The sequence below is a fragment of the Rhinichthys klamathensis genome, unplaced genomic scaffold (genome assembly GCF_029890125.1).
Source record: "Rhinichthys klamathensis goyatoka isolate OS25496 unplaced genomic scaffold, OSU_Roscu_1.1 h1tg000072l_1, whole genome shotgun sequence".
Taxonomy (NCBI): Eukaryota; Metazoa; Chordata; class Actinopteri; order Cypriniformes; family Leuciscidae; genus Rhinichthys; species Rhinichthys klamathensis.
Window position 1 is genome coordinate 574,495 of NW_026606615.1, and position 23,636 is coordinate 598,130.

General features: G+C 37.1%; 1 protein-coding gene across 1 annotated transcript in view; it reads right to left on the reverse strand.

Annotated features, from left to right (window-relative positions):
* The window catches only part of LOC130085056 (MAM domain-containing glycosylphosphatidylinositol anchor protein 1), a 245,484-nt gene that overhangs the window by 209,352 nt on the left and 12,496 nt on the right, over positions 1–23,636 (reverse strand). The window lies entirely within an intron of this gene.

A 23,636-nucleotide genomic window follows, 5' to 3' on the forward strand; every position in this document is an offset into this window, starting at 1 on the left:
CCTCTAGTACAGATGACAAGGGACAGTCGCAGGTTACATTTCAGAAACATACTCTTTCCACAAGTGTGCAAACACAGATGCCAATGCATGGACAGCGCAGTGCAAGCATGCAATCCTGTTGTACATGCAGTGGGGTCTAAAAATGTACTAGGGAAAAGTCTTGACAAATTATTTGTGTAGAACAACAATTTCAGTAACATGTTAAATTGAATTATACTACGTGGCAGTTGAATGCTTGATTCTGATTGGTTGATGAACGTTCTAAGGTGTGCTATAATTTCTTTAGTAGTTCTAAAGAAATTATAAAGTAGTTCCAGGCAGGTTTTGACCGCATTACAGTTCCATATCACCTCGCAAAATGATTTCAGTTATTTTAAAGGTCTTTACTAGCCTGGTCCCACCAGACTCTTGTATATTTCATTTGTACAGAGAGTCTGGCCTCGCTCCATTGACAAGCGTTAACTTCCTTGTAGGCGGGTACTCTGTTGAAGTTTAAAACTATTGGATCTGCCCAGAGTCACTCTGGATCTGCTATAACCAATCACTAACGTTTGGTCGTGACGTATGACGACTCAAACTAGCGCACGACATCAACGTCATCATTCTCAGCCACTCCCTCTGTTCGCTGATTGGACCGGTAAAAAATTGACCGGAGAAAACCAAAGAATACACCACAAGCCCAGACGTAGTACTGAAGGAAAATGTATGAGGGCGGAGCCAGGCTAGGCCTTTACAGCCTACAGAACTAAAACCCACAAAGACACTGACCGAGCAAATAAATATAGTAAACAATAGGATAGTAACGTAAAATTATTTCCAAGGTTTTTTTGTCACAAAATTACGTTTTATGTATTATGCATAGTTATTATGGAAAAGCACATATCTTTTTCTCGCGCTCTGTCTCCCACTCAAATAGCCTAGAAATCTAGACGCACCCTAGCGGCAGCAAAAATTATTTTGCAGCAAAGTGTGGTCTAGCAACTCTCCGTTGGCTTTTCGAGCTGGAAAAACCAAACTCTGGTCAGGCCAATCACATCGTGTATAGAGTTGGTGGGCGGGCTTAACAATGACGGCAGAGATGTGACGGTTCCGCGTGATTTCCATAGGTGATTTCCCTGCTAACGTTACTTGAAAACAAAGAAGATGCTGCTGGCGAACAGCGGTCTTTCGAATCGGCTTTGGGCGCGACTCTGGATGATTGGGAGTTAAGAGAACGTAACTTAAGTCATTCTTAAAAAAGGAAGATGTGTTCAGAGTTTTGACGATCGGATACGGCAAAAGTTTAATATATCAACTAGCTCCGCTGGTGGAAAAACGCATGGGACTCACTCAGCCACAGCCGTTCGTTGCTCTGGTTGGTTGTAGCGCTGTCCTATTGCGTGCCGAGGGATATTGAAAGACAACCGTTTATCCCGCCCCTTGGATTGAGGTATGCTAATTGTGAGTTCCCAGACCTAACATCTTGATGTAGGTCTGGCTTGCCAGGCTACCACTCAAATGCACACACATACAGTACGGACACACACTCGCATGTTGTCAGTGCTGCTCTGACAATTTTATCAGTAAAATAGTTCAGCAACTTAAAAGCTACATGACGTTTCTCACTAGCAAGGTGCAGATAAACATAGTTTCACTATTACTGCTGCCGAACACTGTTGAGAGACGCACAGACTGAGGTAATTCACACATGCTTAATTCTCTCTCTCTCTCTCTCTCTCTCTCTCTCTCTAATAACTCCATTAGCCTGTTATCAGAGGCTCAAGTCTCAGTTGCGCTCTAAATGACGTTTTGGAATTAGCAAAGGAGGCTTGGGATGAGATGCGTAAGAAATTAGTCCCACACACAATAGCGTTTTAAGGACAAAAACCTGACAAACGGAATACATCATCTGAACAATGTTTTAAAGTGTGGTTACCGTAGTATAAGCGTAATAATTTACTCCGGGCCATTGAATTATTAGAAAAATAATGCACACCCGAGATGTAACGGCGTCAGAGAGCACACACATTTACTGAAATGAGTTGTCTTTCGCTGCTTATGTGCTTTAGAGGTTTAAAATCACGTGTTTATTAAATCGCAATACTTAAAAACGCATGCAAATGATCAGTTTTCGTGACCGCGTAGCACAGCAACATCACGTCAGCATAATTACGATAGAGATGATGGTCCAAAATCTCTACCGGTTGACACATTTCTACCGGTTAATCGTGTCAACCGGTATATCGCCCACCCCTAATAGGTATAATAGTTGATACGTCCTGGTCAAGTACCTGCACAGAGTACGCTGTGGACACAAGTCTTAAATAACTCGACAAATATGAGCCAAACAAGCCTGTCTCCTTATAAAGCTGTGTGCTTTTAAGAGGCAGCTGGGTAAAGTGAGGAAATGTTGTACAATGACCCTCTCTCTCTCTCTCTCTCTCTTTACCTTCTCTCATCTTTCACTCCCACACACACCACTCAGTTGGACGTTTTCACTCACCCACACAAAGACACACACTATCTTGCATCAGTAACGTTTGGTGATGACTGTTAATGTAAAATGTGTGACCTTCACTTCAGCTCCGAGTCCTAATGCCACCATCCCACAATGCAACTGGAGCTGATCGCATACTCGCAGGCACACATGCAGACGTGCACACACACACACACACACACACACACACACATCTATATAGTCATTTCACAGTTTCTCACAGAATTAAACTCCAAAAAGTGAGTCATGAAGTCCAAACACCTCATGATATAAGTCATTTTGATCTCTCAGAAACAATTTTCATTTTCCCTCTTTCTCTTGCTCTCTTTTGGAAGCATTTTATGCTCATCGAAAATAAATATTACAAATGCAATCTCTTTACAATCTCAATTTTTCCTCAGAGACAGCAATGAGATTAAAATACTGCTTTAAGTAACCTATTTGTAGGTTAATTTCCATGAAAAGTTGCTCTGTTTGTTTGATTATACCAACCAGCCTGGCAATACAACACAGACTCAACCAATGGGATGAGTTTGGGGCGGGACTATATGTTCATCCAACCAATAGCAGACTGGGGCATTGTTTGGACAATCTGTTTGAAAACAGTCAGAGTGCTGTAGGAATGAGTACTTCTGGTTCCATCGTCCCAAATTCAATGTTTTCTTTGAATGGGAATTTACATGTCTTGAAAAAGTATTTCCTATTACTGTAATGGGAAAACTCTCCTTATATCTCCTTGTACATATTTATGTAAAGACATTCTCATGTATAGCACTATCAATCCACCTGATTTTAAATGGCAAAGTATATACATTTCAGTAAATAAGGACTTAAATGTTGGACAAACAAAGCTCAGCTTCGCGAAAGCTTCAGAAGACTTTAATTTTAAGACATTAGTCATATGGACTTTTCGAGTTTAAAAGGAAAACGTGAAAAGAAAACATTTGAGAGCCACTGTTTTACTGTAATAAACATATAAACATGACTACTCTCATTAAAAACACCATTTTAGAAAATAACAGAAACAGACTCAAATATTTGGATTAGTGCAGTCAAATCGATTAATTACGAGTAATCACATAAAAATATATATATAATATAACAATATAACATAAAAATTTACATAATATACTGTATATGTGTGTGTGTCTGTGTGTGTGTATCATAGACTAAAAAAAAATGGACGTAGTGTCTGTGATGTCACCCGTGGTGTTTCTGAAGAGCATTTTTGAAGCCCAAAGTGGGCGGAGCCGGCCGTCGCCATCTTGGCAGCGCATCACCGCACGTCACTCCCGGATAGCCGAAAATGGGCAAAGAGACGGGATTAGCTGAGGTGAAGTGACAGCTAACAGACAGCAGACAAACGGCTAGTAGAGACATCAGCGCCAATCCACCTGTCACTCAAGTGACCACGCCCTTAATTATGCAGAACTTTAAGGCTTAATATAACTAATATGATAATATAATATATATCATAATATAATTAATCGATGAATTGCAGTTTAAGTCACTTCCGTGTTGGATTCAAGAGAGACCAGAAGGTTGGCGCTTGGTGTATATATATACATATATACATTACACACACATATATTATGTAAAAAAAAACTTTTATGTTAGATGCTATTAATTGCGATTAATCGATTTGACAGCTCTAATTTGGATACATTACAGTGATGAGAATATGTGGGTGAAAATGGACATTTTTGTGGCATTCATCCATTATCCCCATTTGATTGTTACATTTCATATACAGAGACAATAAGAATATCTTGCTCTAAACATATCCACCCTCTTTTCTGCAGCACCATCAATCTTAGTCACATCATTCTTAGTCTATCATTCTCTTAAAGTCTCATACACTCTGGAACAGGCTCTGAGAAACCAGCTGATTAAAGCCTGCTGAATGAACCGCATGTTTCCCCACGCGTCCGGGTGCACGCAAGGTGCATCGAGCCGGCATGGCCCGCAGCAACAGCCTCCTGACCCCAGCTTTCACTGCCTAACGCAGCGTGAATGCTCACCGTAATTAGATGTGGTGTGACAGCGGCTCATTATTCCTGGAATGCCTACAACTGAAGGTGAGCACGCCAGAGGATTGTCATACAGCCGCTGGAAAGCTTCTACTGTGAGAACACAGTCTATCCTTGAAAGATCCAGTAAGATCAGCTTTGATAAATGATGGCTCCATCATGCCCTAGATCGATCTAGTAGAGAGAGAAAAAAACACCTGGATGGAGAAGAAAGAAGATTTCCTTGCCATCGCAGTGCTAAAAAGAGGACAAGGGGAAAAAAACATGCACTCATTTCTTTTCACTGACCCTGTCTCAGAAGCTTCCGGTCCATTTCAGTGAACAGACACACACGCACAGTAAACACAACACACACGTCATCAGTGCCACAGAGCGCGTGTTTGTGACGACACATCCCACTCAAGTGTGTCTGTACGAGACACCAAAATGTTGAAGGTTTAAACTCCGAGCTGTGCTGAGTTTCCCAGAAGGCATTTTTGAAAGAGAACATAATGAGATTACAACCAACATATATAGCAAGATTTCACCTCAATAATACACATCTTCAAGACACAAACACTCATATTGCTAAATTAACCACATACAAAGCTGCTTCTCAAACTGTGTGCAGGCTTAATCGTGGTTTAAAGTCCCCCTGAGGTGAAAATCAAGTATTTAATGTTGTTTATACGTCTGTGTTGTGTTTTTAATATACAAACCATGTGCAAATTCATAAGTCGACACCATTGCTGAGTATTTTCTCCTTAAAACTGCAGTAAACCAAAGAAAGCCTCAAAAATGCGCTGGAGTTTCTGACGTCACAAACTACCTTGTAACCAATCAGGTGAACATGCCGGCGGGCTTTAGCATAGCATTAACAGCAAACTAGCAGGAGAGTCTCAAGAGAAGCTAGGTTATACCGGTAAAGTTTTCTGTTGATATGAAAAATCGTGTACATTTAGCAATATAGGGGGTAAATTGTGTATATGATTTGTATTACGATGTTATGATGAACTCTATGCCTTTCTCCACTGACGTTCAAAGTTGGTCAAAGCATTTCTAAGGATGCTGATTTTTAGAAGCAGGGCCTGAATTTCGTTTTGGAAAATGGGGGGGAAATCCCCCCTTAGATGATTCTCATGGGGGGGATTTTTTTTTTTTTTTTGAGGGTGAGAAAGGCGGGGCATTTTTTTCGAACAAAATTATTACATTTATCTTGCCTAATTGTTTGCGCTCATTGCATTTTTACAATGGGGTAATATTGTTGTTAAGAATTTACACATCACAAGGAAGCTTGATTTAAATTGTTTAATTAAATTGAAAAAAGTAGCACAAATAAATACAATAGAATAAAGATACAAATAAAGACAATTAAAGAGAAAAGTTTTTGAATAGGTCTAACACTAGTATTTATATACAGAAACTGAATAAAGTAATCAAATGGAAAATAACACTGGGTAGTATTTTAGTCCTGAATAAATTAAATACATAGGCTATTAATCCTGATTCCTTTAACTTAAAGCTATCTTCAACAAAATTAATGACAGACACATATGGCTGCCGTCACTTTAAGAGCTAGTGCACGGATCCTGTGTTAATTATACTGGCATGCGTTTTATGCTTAGGCCTATTAAAGACAAAACCGACTATGTTTAGAGTATAGCCTACTCACAAAGACCGAAATTGACAATTTTGCGTGTTAAAGCAATATAATCCGCGAAAAATAGTTACTGGGCAACTGTTTTTGAAAATAATAGAAAATAATCTCTCAGAGAGCGCGCGAGCACTGATTAGTTTAAAATCGCTTGAATGTTTAAACTGGTAAGACTTAAAAAGACTTCAGTCACGAATGCACTGCTGGCCCGATTGTGCAAGTGAATATTCCGTCATGTCCCGACCTTACAGTCTATGGTCCCCAAAACGCGTGTTATCGCCGCAGCGCTTGATGCCTGCATTGCACAAAACATTATGAGAGAAGAGATAGAAGACGCGCGGCACCGCTGAACACTCACGCTGTTTGTGAAATTGCGACAGGAAGATAGTTGTTAAAAGAATGATTTGATTTTATTATCTGAGTGGATTACGATTGCGGGAATTTCCCGCATTATAAATGGGAGACCTGCGGGAATGATTAGAGTTAGGCTATGCGCAATACCCGCAATCCCGCGCCGAAATTCGAGCCCTGAGAAGGCAGACTGAGATGGCGAACGGCAACGGGAACATGGTTTGTGTAACATTATCAACACATTATTAGCTGTTTGATAAAGCAAAAGTCTAATCATATTAATTACCGTTATGTGTCCGACGTTGTAAAGAGCGATGCCACTGTGCAGCGTTTACTTCAGCAAAGTTGACCGACCGAGTGGATCTCTGAGCTGGTGCGAGTGAATGGAGGCGGGGCCAATTTACATATTCATGGCATGAAGAATTCTTTTCACAGGAAAAATCGTTTAAATTTGTTGTAAATTTTGGTGATAAAAGATGAGTTTTGAGGGATAAAATGATTGTCTACAGGGGGACTTTAAAAAAGTACATGATTCTACACAAAAAAGCATAAAACGTATTTTTCATAAAACGTATTCAAAATGTAATCATTTCTTTTTCTTCTTTGCTGACATAATCAAGACCGCATGGCCAGGGAAAATAATGTTAACTAATTACATCCATTCTCCAAAGCGTCGTTGTGTAATGTTGTATTGATTGGAATGGTTTACAAATGACTTTGAAATGACTTTTGATTGCATGTGCTACTTTTGATATACTTTTGATTACTGCAAAGTATATGGTGTATACCGTTACTGTTTCAAATAGTACATGAAACATGAAACATGAAACATTTCAAACAGTGTATGCCATAGAATTAATTAACTCCATATCACAATTTTGATACAGTACTAGCTTTGATACCTTGTTTTTATTGTTGCTAAATCAATAACTTGATATAAACAGACAAAGAAACTGCTGAATAGACCTTGCAACCCTAATACTGTATACAGAAATATACATTTCTTTACATTTATGCATTTGGCAGACGCTTTTATTCAAAGCAACTTGCATTGCATTTAAGGTATACATTGCATTTGTTGATGCATTCCCTGGGAATCAAACCTATGACCTTGCTGTTGCTAATGCAATACTGATTGAGCTACAGTAATGCTATAGACCGAAACACGTTGTCAAGGATGTCCACAAGTTCTGTCAGCTCTATACCATGTCATCTCCTGTCTTATCTAGTAACACTGAGGAGAACAACTGGTCCTGTGTTTGAAGTGTTCTGTTATTTTTCCAAAGCTTTTCAATTTTTTTGCCCACTCTTTTTCATTTCTTTTTGATCTGAAGCCCTCGGCTCGTTCAGAGAGGTTTAGTAATTGAGTGTTGAACACTTCATGAAAAAAGACTTGACTTCTCACCAAGTTCAGATACTGTGGACGAAGATGTCAGTCTCGATAATGCATCACTTCTTGTTAACAAACAGAAAGAGAGAGTAAAAATATCTAGATATTATTATTAATAACAGCCGTTCTAAAGCTACGGTCATGATGCTAGAGTCAGAGTGTTTTTGGTGGTTGCCAGGACGTTGCTAATTGGTTGCAAAGGTGTATTTTTAGATCACTGCTATGCAGTTGCTAAGCTTTAAGGATCAAAATAGTCATCACAATCCAAACAACACCAACATTCAATCATATTGAAGAACCTCTCTCAATATGTCAAACTTCCATTTTAAAATGCTTAAGCGATAAAAATTAAATTTAAATATAGATACAAATATTTGAGTGTAAAATATAGCGCATAAGTCATAAAAAACTTAAATGCAAAAACATTCAGTTTATATTTTTTATAAATTTTTGAAATATGTCTCTCAGACCCTACATTTATTTGATCAAAAACATAGTTAAAAGTGTAATATTGTGAAATATTATTACAATTTAAAATAACCATTTTCTGTTTTAATATAATCTTAAATGTAATTTATTCCTGTGATGCAAAACTGAATTTTCAGTATCATTACTCCAGTCTTCAGTGTCACATGATCCTTCTGATTTGCTGCTCAAGAATTATGTTTTATTATTCTCAATGTTGAAAACAGATGTGCTGTTTGTATATTTGTGGAAGCCGATTCTTGGATGAATATCATAAATGTATATCTGCACACATGCTTCCTTCCTCAAGACCACCAAAGACCCAAACTACACACTCCATCAATGTCAGCACACAAACCTTTTTGTACAACCCGCAGGTTGAAAGAAAGAAAGAAAGAAAGAAAGAAAGAAAGAAAGAAAGAAAGAAAGAAAGAAAGAAAGAAAGAAAGAAAGAAAGAAAGAAAGAAAGAAAGAAAGAAAGAAAGAAAGAAAGAAAGAAAGAAAGAAAGAAAGAAAGAAAGAAAGAAAGAAAGAAAGAAAGAAAGAAAGAGTCGGTCTGTCACACAACTCTACAATATTAATTACATCAGAGCAGCTTGTGAATAATTAAGAATGCCTATTTAACAGCTCTGAATAATTTATCTCCAGTCAGGGTGTGTGTGTATAATGTGATCGATAAGCACAGAGTTTAACCAATGAATCAGCAAAGGTCTCTATAAGAACTCGGTGGGCTTGTGTATCTATCCACTGCTGAGGCAGTCAATCATAAAGTGTGTGTGTGGATGATTTATATATTTGCTGCAACTGTCAAAATTCTAATTTGAAAAACAGTCAATTTATTAAGAAAATGAGTCTTTGAAATGTTTCAGACAAACCATTTTTCAAGAGAATATTGTGATATGACAGAAAGTGAGCCAACAATATTCTAGTCCTAACTAACTGAAGCCAGTTCCTTAATGACATCATCATCATAGTCCAGGAAGTGACATCATTTCAGAAGAAATACAACAAGTGCTAGTGTAAGCAATGGATTTGATTAATTCTGTGATGTGGTTGGTTTTTCCTTAAAACACTGAACTGTGATGATATTGCCAACATTCTGATCTCTTCTAAGCATGCTCTATATGCCATACGTAAACATAATCGTGTCATAATTAATATAGTTTAAGTGCCTAAACCTTACTACAGCATATTTCAAGTCATCACCTTTATTTATATAGGGGATTATACTTATAGTAAACAGTCATTATTCAGTTGAAATCAGTTTGAAAGAAAACCTTTGATAGAAATACTTCACAATTACAACACAAGCACAAACAGAAAGCATCAGACAGATCTTGTCTTGTAAAAGCCTGTGAATCATACAGCAATTTCCAGTGTGGACACAAAAACGATATTAGTATTCTATGGAAGTTGTTCTCCGTCGCTGAAACATGTTATTGAAGCTACAGCAAAACCCCGCGGCACTCTGTGCTAATGTTCGCTCAGACTTGGTTTGCATGTCCTCTGCAGGAACGGCGTGCTAAAGCGCGCGACCGCTGGCGCTGACAGCTTCCTAAATGGTTTGTGGCTGTGGAATGAGGAGAAAGCTCGCTTTTTCATCATATCTATTACGGTTTATTTAGGAAAGTGTCAAGAGGGATATTGCCGTGTCAAAACAGAAGACACACACACAGGAGGAATGCTTATAGACAGGCTACAAATCAGATTTACTGGAAAACTGTCACGAATGCAACGTCTCGATTTTAGACGTCCCTCGTAGGAGAGACTGACTGTGGAACAGATGCGTTTAAAGAAATCAGTGTTATATTGCATTTGCAAATGAGTGATGCTGATAAAATATTAATTTATGTCTAACAACAGTAAGACGAATGTGTCCTGAAACGCTCTTAACAGGTGGTATTAAAAAAATTCATCTGATATAATGGTCTGTCTCTAAAGGAATCTTCCTAAAGACAGGTTAAGGTCTATGAACAGCATCTGTGGCGTGTTGTCGAAATACCACAGACAATTCTTCATTCTTCAGTTTGTGAAAAAAAAAAAAAAAGTTAAGTGGAGTCTGTCCATTACAGAAAACAAGTCAACAATGTCATCACAGCTTTATGTAAGTGGCAGTAGGTCAGATTAAAAAAATAAATACATAAATAAAAATATCATGGTTTTCACAGAAATATTAAGCAGCACATGTGTCTTTTAAGATTGATAATGATAAGAAATGTTTCTTGAGCAGCAAATCAGCATATAGAATGATTTCTGAAGGATCACACTGAAGACTGGAGTAATGATGCTGAAAATTCAGCTTTGATCACAGGAATAAATTACATTTTAAAATGAAATCAAACAGAAAACATTTATCTTATTTGTAAAAATATATTATACAATATTACTGTCTTTACTGTATTTTTTTATCAAATAAATGCGGCCTGCTGAGAATAAGACATAAGAATTATAAACTAAAAATATAAACTATACTCATATAAATAAAATATTTATAAATTATATATATATATATATATATATATATATATATATATATATATATATATACATACACACATACATACATACATACATACATATAACTGTTGCTTGTGGAAGTTATTTTAAAGATTTATGGTGCAAGTATTTTTTTTTTTTTACTACACTGAAAATTAAAAGAAAACATGTGAAGTCATAATATGCTGATTTAAGTTATGACAAAACTACAACTTGTTTATACAACAAATATTTTTGTCTAATTTCTGTCAAATCAACCACATACCAGAGTCTTAACCAGTGCAGCTTTCAGACGCAGTGAGTAGTTCATTAATGCATGAGAAAACATTGACATCCTGAGAATAACTCGCAAATTAACTCTAGAGTTACTAGTGTGTGTGTGTGTGTGTGTGTGTGTGTGTGTGTGTGTGTGTGTGTGTGTGTGTGTGTGTGTGTGTGTGTGTGTGTGTGTGTGTGTGTGTGTGTGTGTTAGCAGGAAAAGGACAATATGATTAATCAGACCGGAGTGTGGCTCTAGTCCCAGAGAAACTGATGTATAGACACTGTAAAGGATTTAATTCACGAATAAACAGGGTTATAATTCAGAGAGCGGACGAGAGTGAAAGCAAGCCATAAATATGTATTGCATTTGAAGCAATATCATACATGCCAAAGAGAGAATAAAGAAAAAGATAGAGAACGAGAGAGAGAAGAAGGGGGAGGAAACTTCTGAGGAACAGACACTGCATATCATCATAGAATGATCAATCATAAAATGTGCCCTTTCAAACACACACACACACACACACACACACACACACACAGTGATATTCCACATCCGGTCCTGAAGCTATAGGTAGTTGTGTGCTCACAGGAAAGAAAAATCACAAATGAAATCTCATTTGTTTCTCTCAGAGAGAAATGAGATTAAATGGAGACACTTGTGGAAGATTGCTCTCAGATGTTTCTCCTGAGACAGAGCTTTAATGATCTCCATTGCGTGAGTTTAGAGTCTGCGATCAAAAGTCGGAGATTTCAATGTGAACTAGAGCTGCACGATTAATCACAACCTCGATTCAAACACTCACACGATCGTAGTCCTAAATAAAAATACCCAACGATTTTCCTGTGACTATTAAACCTTTGACAAAATCAAACCGGAACATTCAGATCTACGTTTGCTTCACAAACAGTCTTTTCAACCACACAGTATCATTATTTCTGTTACAAATAAAGAAATTATCACAGAAGTACAGTTTGTAGGTCGGATCATAGACTGTAAAAAAAGATGGACGACGCACCTTCACTCTCTTCCATTGTAGAAAAGTGAAGCCGCCAATGTCTAGGCTACAATAGTTAGTAGCCTACAGTTCACTGCAGAACAACTCATTATGTCGGTGCGAAATAAACAGTTATGGAAATATAGAAATTAAAGTTAAAGCTCCAATCTCCTCCCGAATATCCAGAAAAAGGTCCGTTGGTGCATCAGTGACTACTTCACTCAGAGAAGCTGTCAATCACTGCTGTCAATCATGATGTCACACCCCCGTTTTTATAGCATCGAATAACTAACTAAAATCAAACTTATTGTAAATGAAACGAACACTTTACTTTCATAAGCGTGATAAAAACTACCTAAAATGACAGAAACCATATTTGGAAAAAATGTATTTGTGTAATGTAGTAATTGTTATTAAGTGAAATTTGATTGTTTAGTTTGTCTCACGTCCCATTAGATCACGTGGAGAGGGAGTTTATGACCTATATAGTCACCTGGGCGATCGAAATGTTTTGGCTTCACTTTTCAGGACTTGTGTCGCAAACTTGGTTCAGATATACAAACATTGATGATAGCGATCGAAATAAACCAAATCACCTTTTGAAAGTGACTTGTCACATCAAATAACGATTGTATCAATGACATCGTTATGCCAGTAGGTGGCGACAAGTGACTCACTCATTGCCTCAAGTGAATCATTCATTCAAGAGATTTGTTCAAAAACGCTGATTCATCTTTTTGAAGTTGTGTAGGTTTATTGTGTTCATTTTTATTTCCTGTCACTGTGCAGGCTCTTTTATTGTATATGACAGTGTAAAAGGCTCAATAACCCTTTTATTTAAAGGCTTAATTTATGTCCCGTAGACCGGTCCATTGCATTACACTTGCAAGCAGTATCAATTATGTCAGAAATGTGATGTGCAGTCAAATGATACGCTAGCTGTGCTTCGTGGAGTTTTGACGTGTTTTATAGACTCAATATTGTCTTATTCAAATGTGGTGAACCACACACACACACACACACACACACACACACACACACACACAAACCCAACCAAAAACATCTTCCCATGCCCCAGGATTCTCAATTTATCCAGAATCGTGCAGCTCTAATATGAACTCATTTTTTTTTTACCAAATTCTTACAAGGCCAAATGATCTGAGCTATTCACATTATATTTATAGCTCTATGCTCAGGTCAGCAGCTTTTTTCCTGAAGTATTTTAGGAGAAACATCTCAGATAAATTTGATACTGTATTTAAATAAATCATAACTGAGAACTCTGGATCAAAAGCCTCTGGCAACATCGGAGCAATATCACTTTCATCTACCATACTGCAAATGCTAATCGAGAGACTTTTATTTTGGTTATATGAAGTTTACATTACAGCTGTCTTGGATCTTATTGTTTTACTCTAGATACCAATCAATCTTAAAAATAATATCAAATCCAGCATTACATTTTGAAAAATATCAAAATCTAAAATAATCCTAAACCATTTCGATATTTATTGTGTAAAAATTATTTATTTCAATTTTTACACAAATCAAATCTGTCATTTTAAGGGTTTTTAATTTAATTGTGTGTATTTAGGATATGTAAAAAAAACTTGCTTTTAAAATCGCCATATCAAGACAAAGAAGTCAGCCATATTACTCAATTTTATTACAGTAAATGGCACTGCGATGGAAATAACTTTCAGAAAAATGACAAAATAAATGTATGTAATGTAACGTTAAACTATTTACACTACCATCTAACAGTTTCTGAATTAGGCAAACCTTTGTTCCTAGAAGGTGGCTATAAGTAAATCAGTCAAACATTTTAACATATCAAAATTGACCTTTCCGTTCTTAAAACATATTCTTTTGTTATGAACGGTTCATTGGCGCACATTTGTCTTTGTAATCGTCACTGAGGCCTCTCTTCAATCTACCATTATATACAGCACTTTTCACAATCACTTCCCAATAAAATCAAGTCCCATCCCATTCTGTTTCTATCAGATTTATCTATAAAGTAAAATCAAATTATCGACGTAAAATAGGTTGCGAATGGCATTTCCTGTTCACTCAATGGATGAAAAAGAAAAGGGACTGTGGAGGAAGAGTTGGGAAGAGTTGGGTTTGCTATAGCGCCCCTTGTGGCAACGCTGAGATTGCAATGCACACTATGAATTATTGCGTTCTGATGCTTCAGGCCTAACACTCCGGCTCTCACACACGTACATTACAGTAAGATGTGGTAACAGAAGACTATCAGCTCTGCATAAGCAAATTCAATAACCTCCTCTCTACTTTACAGCTACAGAGAGTCTGATGAAAGCAATAACAGCTTTTAGCGGCTCATAAGACTAAATGCACAGAGAGATCATCTGGCTATTCATTACAGAGATTCATTACAGAGATTCATTCTGGATTCTCTCTCTCTGTGTGTGTGTGTGTGTGTGTGTGTGTGTGTGTGTGTGTGTGTGTGTGTGTGTGTGTGTGTGTGTGTGTGTGTGTGTGTGTGTGTGTGTGTGTGTGTGTGTGTGTGTGTGTGTGTGTGTGTGTGTGTGTGTGTGTGTGTGTGCTGCAATCTCATTACACACATCTAATCTAACTATTACATTCAGCTTCCTTCTCTGAGAGATTCTAAATTACATTATACTCACGTACACAGAGACGCATCGTGCTGAACACATGTAAATTCATGAAACACACAAACACAGACAAACACACACACAGAGAGAGACATGTAGATGTAGTGGGCTGCTCTGAATGCACTACTGAGATCTGCTCTCTCTCCAGCTGTTTTCTTTTTGTTATACGAAGGTCACATTACTATGGAAGCTTGTTTCCGCCACAGAATAAAAAATGAAAAAGGTAACTATGACTTTTTATCTAAAAATTTGGACTTTTTTCTCACAACTGCGTGATGTAAAGTCTTAATTGCGAGTTATAAAGTCAGAATTGCGAGATATAAACTCGCAGTTGCAAGTTATAAAGGCAGAATTGCGTGATATAAAGTCGCAATTGTGTTATATAGTCAGAATTGTGAGATATAAATTAGCAATTGCGTAAAATAAACTCACAATTCTGACTTTATAACACGCATTTGGGAGATATAAAGTCAGAATTGCATGATATAAAGTCACAATTGCGTGTTTTAAAGTCAGATTGAAAAATAAACTCGCAATTCTGAGAGAAAAAAATATTTAAAAAATCATAAAAATTGGAATTATTACATTTTAAAAGGATTTATTCATTTTTAAACAAAAAAAGATAATCAATTCAACCACAACCATATAATTTCGCACCTAATAATTTTTTTTCCGCCTATTATTATTTAATTGTGTGCATTTAGGATATATACAAATATGTAATTTATTCCCGACCCGTGATCAAAGCTGAATGTTCAGCATCATTACTCCAGTCTTCAGTGTCACATGATCCTTCAGAAATCTTTCTAATGATGATTTGATGCTCAAGAAACATGTATCATTATTATCAATGTTGCTTAAAGAAACAGTTGCTGCTTACTTTTGTGGAAACAGTGATACATCTTTTTCAGGATTCTTTGATAAGTTCAAAAGAACAGCATTTATTTAAAATATTGTGTAACATTTTAAATGTCTTTACTGTCACTTTTGATCAATTTAATGCATCCTTGCTGAAAGTATTAATTTCTTTCAAAAACTATTAATTTACTGACCCCAAACTTTTAAACGTAGTGTTCATGTATGTTTACTATTGGACATTTTTAAAAAGGCTAAGTTCGTGGTTTGATTAGTCGAGACTGTTTTCCAAAGATGGCTCCTGTCTGTATACACGAAGTGGACTGTCTTTATCTTTATCTTCTTATTAAACGGTCTGTACACTTACAAAGTTCTCAATGCTTCGTTTTGCATGTAGGGACCCTCATTACCGGTATGTTACTGTGTTAGTGTGGGGCTATTTTGAGTCTTGTTAGTGGTATAAACTAGCGATTTCTTTTTACTTATTAAATGCCCCCAATAAACAGTTTTTAGAGATACAACTCTTTACATTCGATTATCATGAAAACAAATCTCAGAGAACGGTTGACTAGGTACCAATGTTTTATTAGACCAAAGGTTCGTTTTGCGCCGGAGTTCTTTAAACATGATAAAATGTGTTAAGCAGAGCAAAGAATATCATTAATTATATCATAATAGAAAGCTAAATTAAACTAGCCCAAATACTTCTTTACATCAAATGCTTCTTTGTGAATACATCTTTGTGAATGACCGGCACAAAACCTGTGAAGTTCTGCGAGCACAGATTCAGTTTAGTCGAGGTAATGGGACTCACTCCTGCTCATCTCAGCACACACACACACACACACACACACACACGTTAATATAGAGAAAGACAGACTCTCTGCCATTCAATTCCTCTGTCACTGAAGCACAAGACATTCAACCCTTCTACTGATTGAATCCATCTCTCTTCGGCTACTCTGCCTCTCATTTTAGGGATGTAACGGCTAAGAAACAATGAAACTCTTTTCCATCATCCCTCATTTCATTTGTACTGTCCCATCATACGCTCCTTCATTTTTCTATCCTTCAACTCTATCTTTCTCCATTTCTCAAGTAGTGTGCTCATGTTTTCACTCAAACCATCCTGCAGTGAAATCCACATTTTAGTAACAATAAATGGTCATTTTAGAAGTTTTGAGTTCAGAAAGTTTCTCAACTTTTTCATAATGATCATCTCTTATCTCCAAAGATCAAGGAAAATATGATCCATTCAATGGATGAGTTGTATTACATCTAGAGTTGTATTACATCTTCAAAACTTTGCCTCTTTTTTTAAAAAAAACTTTACACACAAATCCAAGAATTGCAGACACAAAATGCAAAATGTCAAAATGAAGCACCGCATTCAAAATATCACAAACACATCTCAAAAGCAAACATTTGTCTTACGTTGCAAACACCTTTGCCATAATATTATATTCTTGGATATAACATATACACACAGTTTTTTAAAACCTAAAGCTCTTCTTTCATGAGCTCCTGTACATTTCTGTACAGGATTGAAAGTAATTGGCGGAGAGATGTTGACAAATTCATGGTAAACACGAAAGTCAGATTATTAAACTATTACATTTTTTACTGTAAGCATTTGTGCTTGTGAATACTGCAGTATTACACAGTCCAAAAAACCTATAACTTGACCTTTGGCCTATTTATAGGCCTATTCTAAAGCAATGAGTGTTTGCACTGATGAATTAGTGTGGCATTTTGATAGGTTGTGTTTGAAAAAGGAAATCAAGATACTTCCTGTTAGATTTTTTTGTGTTACAAATATAATTGTGTGTTTTACAATGTTTTATGAAATTGAAAACTGAGTCGAAGGCCGAGATTTAGTGTGTGGTTTTGCAAATTTGATGTGTGGTTCTGGTGTTTGAGTGTCAGGTTTCAGAAATTGTGTGTATTTTGTGTGTGTAAGCAGTTGAAAAAAACTGTAAAATCAGCATCTATTCACTGCCAATTCAAAAGAAGAAAAAAACATTTGTACACACCTGGCGAAACAGCACTTTGTTTGCTCATTTATGCAGTTTACACAGAGTATAGAGAGCCGTTACTCTTATCACACGTTCATTATTTTTACAGCATGCTGCATGCACAAAGTCTTCTCTATCTTTACCAAAGAGAAAATGCATTAAGCAGAAAATCCAGTGTATGTCTTACAAACTTGAAGCTTTTCAGCTAATTCTCACTAAAGAGTGGATTTGAGCGCAGCTCTCGAGTGCAAACCTGCGTGCCGATGCCCTGCAGTCAGAATGCGGTTTAAGGCCTTTATAGAGCAGCCTCACTTAAACTAAAGATTAGGCTTTAAATGCAATTGGGTGTCTCATAAGGGTTTAGAGGAAGTGTTATGAGAAGTAATGCTGAGAGCACTCGCTGTGCGCGCGTGGATGGGCTTGTGTATATTGGAGGAAATGAGAGAGATAGATGAGAAGCATATTGTCTCGTTCAGGCGGCAGTTAGTGGGAATTTATTGTTGGCAGATTGTGTGCGTGTGGATATGAATGTAGTGTTGATATTTGTGTTCACACATACAGAGTGTGTACGCTATATTGGCCGATTAATCTGGCCATTTTGAGACAGTAACTGCGCCCGACTGACCAATTTCTAGAAACGGTTATTCGTTTCCAAAACCTGCAGCCTTGTCAATGGATAATTTATAAAATTAGTCATAAGGGATTGTGAATATATCATAAATATTCTATACTTCTCTCAGCTCTACTACATACTAACAAGGCTTCGCCAGCACTCAATGCTTCTGTACTTTTGTTTGACTTCCTCTTTTTTGGCAAAGCAATCTAAATGACCTGATAAAAGTCAAACCACTCCAAATATACCTCTATTTTCCTCCCTCACTTCAAGTGCAAGACAGGAGACTAATTAAGAAGTCAAGTGGATTGAAAAAGAGAGCAAGGGGAGAATTAGTGGTGTCATTCTTTAGAAAGACATGCCATGTTCAGAGTGCTAGAGTAGCATACTATTTTTACTATTTCTGCCGATTACAGTATGTATACAATGCTGCGCGCGCAACCCGACATTCCACTTACAGTAACAAATGAATCACAAGCTACAGCAGTTGATTTTTAACATCTCTTTCTTGACTTATGTTCAGAATAGTATATACCATAATACTCAAACTACAGTATGTATATGTGTGCATTATGCCAATGTTTTGCATGCAATTTAAACCCAGATGGCAATATCCCACAATGCAATGCACTCTTGATCCCCCTTATCCAGTTTGGCATAATAAGAAAATGTGGAAGAAAATATGCTTGACAGAAATATTTTGGGGTTCAGTACACGTCAAGCTCAACCAACAGCATTTGTGGAATTTAGTGATCACCACAAAAAATCCTTAAAAAAAAAAGCAAATCTGGGTTACAGTGAGGCACTTATAGTGGAAGTGAATGGAGACAATAATACTCACTGTTTCTATAGTTCAGCAAAAAGACATAAACAATATGTGTGCTTCTTTACAATTTTACAACTTTGTTGCCATGATGACAGAACAGTTTTAACTGGTAAATTAATGCAAGTGCTTTTATTAAATTGTTCACATTCCTGCTCTTCAATCCTGTACCAATTAATTTTCAATGCAAGTGCCTCACATTCTAACCTTAATTTGTTTGCCATTTCTCTTTTTTATAAACAGTATTCCATATGCTGTTGAGTAAACTTGCATTGAACCCGGAATATTCCCTTTGACTGTCATGAAAATATCACAATGCCAAAAAACTGTTGAAAGGTTTGACAAAGTCATCACTATTATGTGGAAGTTAGATGAAAGAATGAATTTTAGCAGATACGTGCTTTTAGATTTGACATTCTTTGTCTTCTGGAAAAACGGACCAAAATAGCAATGACTTCATTCATTGTGGTTCATTACCACAACGATTTCTGTCCAATCAAATGCTCTCTATAATGAGAATGACCCTCCGAAACATCCAAAAGACAAGCAAGTAGAAATAATGTTTCATAGTCATAACTAACCTGCTAAACTTCCTATTCATCAAAACTTAGTACGGTCTCCACTGAACTATTAAGTATAGGCCTAGCACGTTTCTTGAGCAGCAAATCATCATATTAGAATGATTTCTGAAGAATCATGTGACACTGAAGACTGGAGTAATGATGCTGAAAATTTAACATTGCTATCACAGGAACAAATTACACTTTAAAATATATTAAAATACAAAACAGTTATTTAATATCACATTATTACTGGTTTAACTGCATTTCTGATTTTAAAAAACGCACCCTTGGTAAGCATAAAAGACTTCTTTCAAAAACATTCTTACTGAATTCAAACCTTTGAATGGTAGTGTAAATGTAAATGTTAACTCCCGTTGATATCTTTTACTTGCCTAAAACAAATCTCAAAGATCTGAGGCCACTAACCTGACAATCCTTGGCAAATCAAGTGACTAGATCTTCCTCAAAGTACTCACTGCATCAACTCTTTAAAACTTTAAAAACACCACTTTGCTCCTGGAAGTTGTGTAAAGCAGTCACTAGTCAGTCAGATGAACAATTCCTAGTGCTTTAGCCATTTTTAAATCCAGTCTGCATCAAACGGTCAGTGAAGGGACTATGTGCGGTTTGAGGCCGAGACTAAATTAACTAGTGGAAATATACGACAAGCGGCGGGTGGAAAGAGGCAGAGCGTGACATCCACCGATTCATAATTCTCAGCCAAAATGATTAGCGCAGATCCGACTTGTGCACATTTCCTCCTCGTTCCTATCTCTGGTGTAAAAGCGTGAGGTTTTTATCTTGTGCAGATCTCTCTGGTTCAGAACGGAGTTAACGTTCAGAGAGTTTACCGGGATTTACACTGCGGAGCTGCTGCTTCATCATGAAGAGTTTCTCAGAAGAGACGATCTGTGTCGTGTTTCATCTCTTGAGCCTAAAGCAGGTGCAGAAGCATGTCACACACAAACACACACACACACACATGGCCACAAGCTTGGCACGCAGGCAGGCATTCATTTTCTCTCTTCATCAAGCGCAAATCACAGCAAACAATGCGTAATCAATGAGCAGGCCTTATTGACAAACGTTTGCTAGAAGACATGAGTGAACAAAGAGCTCAAACAGGAGGAAAAAAGATAGAAACAATCATTCAGCGTGAAAATCAGGCACACCTGCGTTCTCCTCTGAGGACAAACACACACGTGTGCACGTTTGCAAGGCCGTCGCTAATGGGGTGAGATGGGAATGATTTTAAGGGTCCACTGAGGGACCCCACAAATTTTCCAGTAGGATTCAGTGCAGTAACGCAATGTATTTGTCACCAACAGATGCAGGAAACACGATGAAGATAAAAATCAGGTTGTATAGCGTCTTTAATAATCCACTCAGAAGGTACAAAACAAGATAAACAAATAAAAACCAACCGCTATGCGTAAATGTGACCGGATAATGGGTGAAACAAACACAGCAACTTAAATAGCAAGGCAAACACGGGTAATTAATGACACACAAGAACTGAACTGAAAACTAATCATATCTGTTACCATGACAACTACAGAGTGGTAGGAAAACAAACTAAAAGTCCATGATAATGAAACTAAGAATGAATGAATGTCTGTATACAAATAACAATACAAATAACTAATTCACATTCAGTCTACTACACTGTAAAAAATGATATGATCAATAAGTTATGACAACATGTGTTTTTACAGTGCTTTACAAGTTCCCTGTGGAAAAAATCATGCTTTTAATGTTGTTTATATATCTATGTGGTGTTTTTAATATGCTTTAAGAAAAACCATGTGTAAATGCAATGTGTATTTTCTCTTTAAAACTGCAGTGAACTAAAGACAGCCTTAAAAACGCGGTTTGAAATCGCTGGTGTTTCTGACATCACAAACCACCTTGAAACCAATCACGTCAACGTGTGATCGTTAACATTTATTGATCTTAGTTAATGTTAATTTCAACATTTACTATTACATTATTGACTTCAAAAGTTGTATTTATCAACTTCAATTAATGTACTGTGAACTAACATGAATAACAGTTTTATTTGTATTAACTAACAAAGATTAATAAATGCTGTAACAAATGTATTGCTCCTTGTTAGTTACTTAAATGTATTGCTCGTTATTAGTTAATGCATTAACTAATGTTAACAAATGAAACCTTATTGTAAATGGTACTGTACGTTCACACCGCCGCCGGCGAGAGCGGCAAAATTCGCTCTCACCGCCCTGCCAGCGACGCCGTGGATAGATTCGTGGACGCTCTGATGCTCTGACGTAGATCGAATGTTTGGTCTTTTTTTAAACTTTATTTAAAGGGGCCGTAAAGCAAACAAGCATGTCGATCGTTATTTTTGCAGAAAATTGATCGATGGAAAGAACTTAACAATTATAGTGACATGTTTGCTAACGAAATAAACCAATTAAAAGCCATTTGTGTGGTGTGGCTTTTGTGTTCATGGTTAAGTGCTATTCTAATTTGCATTCCCGCTGAAAAACAAGCGTTCTAGCGCGAAAATCTTGCCTATAAATAGTGTTGCGCGCCTTCTTATCAAATGGGCTCTATGCACGGCGGTATTTCCGGTGAAGGTCTTAGGATGCTGGATTACTTCCGCCGATCGTTGAGTCCAATGATATACCGAGAATTTATATTGGTTTTTATACTCTATTGCTATACTAAAGAAAGGTTAGTCACAAAAACAGACAAAACAGACACCCCTCATTTTTGTTTATGCTTCTTTGTTTATTATATTAAATAAACACAACTATATATAAAATCACATCTAAACGTATTAAAGTTTCGTTTCAAAGACGAGAGGACAGTAAATTTTAAAGACTCTGCCATCCCGGTTTCCTCGGTTTTCCTCCGCTTTAAATCTCCCCAACCGGAAACGCAAGAGCATCCTTGCATCAAGCGCGGAAGTTATGCGTGCATATAGCCCATTCAAATGATAAACCTCTCCTCTATTTTGCTTGGGAACTAATGTGGTCGGAACCAAAGTTACTTGACTGCGTTCTCTGGAATCCTCTCAAACGGAGCACTTCTGCATTCCGATTGGTTGCCGCCGGTTGCCGCCGAACCGCGTCATAGCTCATTACCATAAAGTTGAGCTTTTCAAATTTTTATTTTATTTTATTTTTTTTATTTTTTTTATTTGCAACAATAACAGTAACAAATACAAAAACCAAGACAATAAAACACAATACACAAGAATACAGTACATAGGGTTACATTACAAAAAACAAAGAATATCAAGCTAGCTTAAATGATTGACACCATTGTTCTCCTCGCCGCTCTCACCGTCCAAGACGCGCCGCGCCGCGCCGCGCCGCCCTCGCCGGAGTTCGCCGCCGGCTCTCATTGAAAATGAATGACTTCCGGCCACTTTGACGCTATCGCCGGCGGCGGTGTGAACGCACAGTTACCAAAAAAACATTTTCATCAAGAAAGAAAGCTGGGATAGGACTTCAATTTCACTGGATCATGAAAAGTGGGGCACTACATACAATAGTTTATCAATTGTAGAGAACTCTTCCACTCCTAAAACACTTCTGGCACCTGGAATTTAAGTGACCTTGGTGACATTCTGTCAAAAAGCAAACAAGCTGCGACAGATAATACACTGATGACATATTACAAACTATGTTTGTGCAATAAATATTATTTTTGAATCAAGCACAATAAGATCAACCATGTGTGAGAAAGGGTCTATAGGGTCAATTTTAATTGGAAACTTTGCAGCATGACTCAACAGCTCACTCTCAAACATGTCCTTTTCTATGAAGAGTTAGCATAACCTGACCATCACAATGACTGCATATCTCAGATATCTTGAAAAATAGACATAAACTGATTGAATTTTTCATTTCTGGTCCTGAGGATATGTATGAGTCACAACATGGAGACCATCTAATCATACTTTTCTGACAGCACTCTGTGTGTGTGTGTGTGTGTGTGTGTGTGTGTGTGTGTGTGTGTGTGTGTGTGTGTGTGTGTGTGTGTGTGTGTGT